The following is a 6,261-nucleotide window of genomic DNA, read 5'->3' as shown; positions in this document are numbered from 1 at the left end:
CTATTTATCGCCCCCGTTTCGAAACAAGTCGTAATTGCCAATATAGACGGTTTCAGCAACGTGTGAAAATACGTAAACACGAACGTCTGCGCTCTAATTTTGTGATTTCGGAATTTAAAAATTTAGACGCAAAAAAGGCATAGGCTTAGCGAATTTAGTTAGCAGTGGTGGGTTACCCATTAGGCGTATTAGGGGATCACCTTGACCTCATCGTTGCGATTGGGCTCAAAAATTACGTATAATAAAGAAAAATAAGCTATGCAAAAGTGTTGTTCAATTAAGTTCATTATAACGAAATTGAGCCTAGTTCATAAAAGGAACTTAATCGGACACTAATAATTTGTAAGTTACAAAAAAGATTTGATTGAAATGGTAAAAACATAATAGATAATCGACCTGTTGAGCTAACATAATAAAATTTTGAATTTAAATGTGGAGGTTCAGACGTATACGTACGCGTTTAGGTAATTTTCAGTAGTTTCTTACGGGAGTACAGAAACGATAAGATTAAGAATTGAACACCCAGTCTGGCGTCGGGAAAATATTTAAGTAGGCAATATTGAATATGCTAATTAAATTTCACGGTGAATTTACCATTTGCCGAGACAGTATATAACGCGTGTAGTAGGCCCCGATTACACGGTTGATGGGAGTGTTCGAAATCTCTCAAACATCGGCGACCATGGTACGTATCGGCGATGTTAGACACCCCACCCACGCGACGGAGAGGGGAAAATATTAATGGGAACGAGGGTCAGCTGTCGGCGCGGGTCGCGAGAAAAGGTCGCCCAAACAGATGTTAAATACGCGTTGGTATATAAATATATCGGCGCCGAGCGCGAACAGGGGGCGCCCAAATCGTACGTGCTGGCGTTAATAATAGTTCCCTCCCTGGAAAAGTGGAACCTTTGCCCGTGTTTAGTCGCGATATTTGGCGCTTGTCGTGGTGGTTCCGGTTCAGCGGGTCCGCTGTGTGAAGTGACTCTGGGAGATACCGTCCAGACTGCGAACGTTTTACACCGATTCAATGGACAACTAACAAGGTCATTGCAGTGAGTATTCGTTGCTACTTTCTCCCGGTCCGCCACGGCCAACTATGACACCCACAAAGACTTCATGGTACCACGAGGCTTGTGACGTCGAGCGCGTGCTCGGGTCCAGGTGTAACCTTTCACCCCTTACCCTCTTAACGGAAACATTTTGTCTAAAGGGTCTGATAAGTTACGTTATGTCAGCTGTTCTTAGTTTAGATCAGGGGGTGTTTCGGAAATCATAGCGTGTATTTTTAATAGGATCTTGTTTTTACGAGTAGTGAGGTTTCCTAGCGAAACATTGCTTATCTTCAGTGGCGTCTCTTTTGAGGGCTATATAGCTCCTCTCAAAATCAAAATTAGCTCCGCAAAAATTTTATCCAAAGCTCTTTCGAAAAATTAAACGTAGTGCCCTCAAAAATTTAGTTTTTAACCATTAGAATAACGAAGAAATTAAAACTGTGATAGCAGAGTGGTTCGACATTCGTAAACTTTACGTACGAGGTTTTTAATCTCAGTGATTTCAGAAATCAGAAACTGATTTTGAGATCAGAGCACAATTTTCAAGTTGATTTCAAGATTTCTAATATCATTTTTTTAGAGTATACTGGATTTTTACGAATGTCGGATCCCTCGATGATAACAATGTATATCGGATATAAAATGGTTTATTAGGGCAGATTTCGTTTCAAAGAAAAATGTTTGAACAAACCATGAACGCTAACCATGTTATCATGGTTGTTTGAAAGTATTCAGTATAAATAAATTCAGTGATAAAAGTACGAATCAATTTGACATTATCTAAATCACTGGCCCCAAGGTCGATTATTTTCAAAACCTAAGAATACATTGAGATACCGTTATTTCACTGTCTATAATGGTTTGTTTTAGAAATGTTAACATGATAAGTGTTTCCCTTTATCGAGTGACCACTTTTATCGTATGACCACTTTTATCGAATGTCCAATTTTATCGAATGCCCACTTTTATCGAATGCCCACTTTTATCGTATGACCACTTTTATCGAATGTCCACTTTTATCGAATGCCCACATTTATCGTATGACCACTTTTATCGAATGTCCACTTTTATCGAATGTCAACTTTTATCAAGTGACCACTTTTATCGAATGTCAACTTTTATCAAGTGACCACTTTTATCGATTGCCCACTTTTATCGAATGTCCGCTTTTACCGAGTGACCACTTTTATCGAGTGACCACTTTTATCGAGTGACCACTTTTATCGAGTGACCACTTTTATAGAATGTAAACTTTTATCGAATGTCAACTTTTATCGAGTGACCACTTTTATCGAGTGACCACTTTTATAGAATGTCAACTTTTATCGAGTGACCACTTTTATCGAGTGACCACTTTTATCGAGTGACCACTTTTATCGAGTGACCACTTTTATCGAATGCCCACTTTTATCGAATGTCCACTTTTATCGAATGTCAACTTTTATCGAGTGACCACTTTTATCGAGTGACCACTTTTATAGAATGTCAACTTTTATCGAGTGACCACTTTTATCGAGTGACCACTTTTATCGAGTGACCACTTTTATCGAGTGACCACTTTTATCGAATGTCCACTTTTATCGAATGTCCACTTTTATCGAATGTCAACTTTTATCGAGTGACCACTTTTATAGAATGTCAACTTTTATCGAGTGACCACTTTTATCGAATGTTAACTTTTATCAAGTGACCACTTTTATCGAGTGACCACTTTTATCGAATGTTAACTTTTATCGAGTGACCACTTTTATTGAGTGACCACTTTTATCGAGTGACCACTTTTATAGAATGTTATTTTTTATCGAGTGACCACTTTTATCGAGTGACCACTTTTATCGAATGTTAACTTTTATCGAGTGACCACTTTTATCAAGTGACCACTTTTATCGAGTGACCACTTTTATCGAGTGACCACTTTTATCGAGTGACCACTTTTATTGAATGTCAACTTTTATCGAGTGACCACTTTTATCGAGTGACCACTTTTATAGAATGTCAACTTTTATCGAGTGACCACTTTTATCGAATGTTAACTTTTATCAAGTGACCACTTTTATCGAGTGACCACTTTTATCGAATGTTAACTTTTATCGAGTGACCACTTTTATTGAGTGACCACTTTTATCGAGTGACCACTTTTATCGAGTGACCACTTTTATAGAATGTTATTTTTTATCGAGTGACCACTTTTATCGAGTGACCACTTTTATCGAATGTTAACTTTTATCGAGTGACCACTTTTATCAAGTGACCACTTTTATCGAGTGACCACTTTTATCGAGTGACCACTTTTATCGAGTGACCACTTTTATCGAGTGACCACTTTTATCGAGTGACCACTTTTATTGAATGTCCACTTTTACTGAGTGACCACTTTTATCGGGTAACCACTTTCATCTAATGACCACTTTTATCGGGATAGTAAAGTTCCATTTTTATTAACAAATTTCGCATTTCTGCCAACAGGTTTAACAGAAGCTAGAGGCGTTAAAAACGTATCGTAACGCATTCTAGCAGACGAGTATTCGATTTAGTTTCAGTTCCGTTTAATAACAGTAATACTTTCTACCAAATTATTTTGGAAAAAATTTAAAAGAATTTCTGTGGTGCAGCTCGAAACTGAAGTAACCAAAAGTAGAACACAAACTTAGATTGCCGTCCAAAGATTACCCTCCCCACCTGAAAATGTTAGCCCAATTTAGCCCCCCCTCCCCCCCAGTGAAACATTACCTATATCCTCCAACCTCACTATACTTGGAAAGTAACCAAGGTTTGTCTGGTTCTTAGTGGAGGATACCCTAGCCAATGTTGGCGTTTGCAGACCGTTATTACGGGTTTTAGTTTACACGGTAGACGCTCGAGTAAAAATAAGGGTTAAAATTAGCCAACTCAAACAATAAAGGCCATTGTTACATTATCCCATAATAACATAAGTAACATAACATTAATAAGTTGACAATCGCCAAAGATAGAGTTATTGGGCAACCAAACACAGAGCCCCTTTGTGTCTAAATATGTCTAAGACGAAATATAATACAACCAAGGACCATAATATACTACTCAGTGCGGTTACAAAGTCAAGTCGCACTGTTGAAAGAAGAAAATTAGCATTAAAACAATTGAAAATGTCATACTTACATTTATTATCTAACTTATTACTGAAGAAACAAGATACCTTTACCCAAATATTTGCATACTTTTACGAAAACGCCAACGTATTAGTTTTCAAATATTAGAATGAGTAATTGAGGTCGATTAGTCATCTTATATAAAAGCATTGTTCGCCAAACCCGCGGTATTAAACCCGTAAATTAATGTCAAAGGTTAAAAGAGAAGAGTATCTATATTTTTTTGAATTCGCTGCTAAAATCCAAATTCAGCCAACGTACGCCATTTCTCCGCCAGAAGGTCATTTCAAAAAGTTACGTTTGCTAGGTGAGAGAAATACAAGTTGAGAATGAACTATTTCTTCGTATGTAATCTTGCGGAGTCGTGGCCTGGTAATTTAAGTAAAAAACAAGTCTTTAAAATAAAACGGTTCGCCATTTTTTTTCTCAAGATGTAAAGCTCACGTAAATTGAGGCTTTTGACATAATAGGTTTATCCCGGAAAGCTACGAATTCGAGGTGAAGACGGTTCTTTTTTGAAAGCCCTTATTTCGCCGCTCTCTGTCTAATGGGTTCATAATCGTGACTCTAAATTGATCACGCTTAAAGGTATCGGTGACCTTTTCTACAGAGTTCAATATCGGATTGCCGGCGCGTCTTAGATACAACATAAGTAACATAATACTCGTAAGTGTAACACGTTCTATTTTCAAAATGTATTTTTTTAAATGGTGGTCTTATTTCGTCAATGACAACCTAAATCGTACGAAGGATACGGACTAACAACTCTTCTCGAGTTGTTACTAGTCTTTGGAATTTATAGGATGATAAAATTAGCGAATTAGTAGATTAGTCCATTATAAAAAGGGATAAAAAAGCTAAACCCTAAACAAATTTGAAGAAAATTTAAAAGAATACATAGCTCGTACCAATAGGTCTTCGAGCAAACATAAAGACGCGAAACTCGGACCAATAGATCTTCGAGTGAAAAACTAAACTCGGAAGATCTATTGGTCCGAGTTGGAATTTATAGGACCAAATTTCTCCATTATAGACATTTTTACGGAGTAGCCTAGGCTTAGCGAAATATTTAAACTTTGGAAAAAACAATCATGAATTATCGAATGGTACCATGTTATTAACACTAGGTTCGTTTCTGTGGGTAGTTATTTAGGAATTTGGGATTGGAAGCTACGCTAAGTGTCATTTCAACATAGTTCAAATAAATATATATTTGATATTACTGTACAATACAATACAATGAAATTAAATATATTTTTAAAGCATTAGAGTCATGGTTGCGATATTAGAAATTAAATTTTAATATTTTATGTATAGAGACACGAACCTACATGACTGAATTTTTAAAAATAAAAATGGATTTGTAAAGAATGAAGAACTATGGTTAGAAAGCTAGCTGTAAAATTTTAATATTCTGAAAACAAGTTTTAATTAAACTTTTTTAAAAATTCTGTCATATAGTATCGTATCTCTGCATAAAATATTAAAATTTAATTTCACAATAAAATAAATATTCGGGTTTGGTGTCATACTTATATCTGTTTATGTTACTTATGTTTACAAGCGGATACCATGGATTCCATTTTCGTTTTCTCCCGCCTTTCGCTACATTGTCAAGTGACCGAGCGACTTTGTTTCTCTTTCGTTATAGACCTTAAGGCTACGATATTCTTTCTCGGAAACACTTTTAGATCTAAATCATTTACGGTTGCTTTTTTGCGGGCTGACTTGGCCGAATCCGAAGGGCGCAGAGGATGATAACTTAAAGATAGCAAAGCTCTACTATAGGGTGCTCGATGCGGGTTTGAGGTGGCGATATTTCGGTGATGCGGGTGATTACTAAGAGTACACCCAAAAATCGTTCCCCCGAGACTTATTTTCCAGCGTTTCCACTAACGTACGATAGCTGCGGGGAAGAACCCAAAAAAATAGGGATGTTATTATTCCCAGCTCACTCTCTTTCTCCTGCTATGATGCTTGTTCTCTCTCCGGCGTTGGTTTTTCGTCGCGCGCATGCATCATTGGGCGCTCTTTCGCTTGTTTTCGTCTTGCGAGATGTTGTTTGCAGGGGGCCCCTAAAT

This window comes from Leiobunum rupestre, chromosome 7 (genome assembly GCF_980474605.1).
Source record: "Leiobunum rupestre chromosome 7, qqLeiRupe1.1.hap1, whole genome shotgun sequence".
Classification (NCBI taxonomy): domain Eukaryota; kingdom Metazoa; phylum Arthropoda; class Arachnida; order Opiliones; family Sclerosomatidae; genus Leiobunum; species Leiobunum rupestre.
This window is presented reverse-complemented; position numbering follows the sequence as displayed.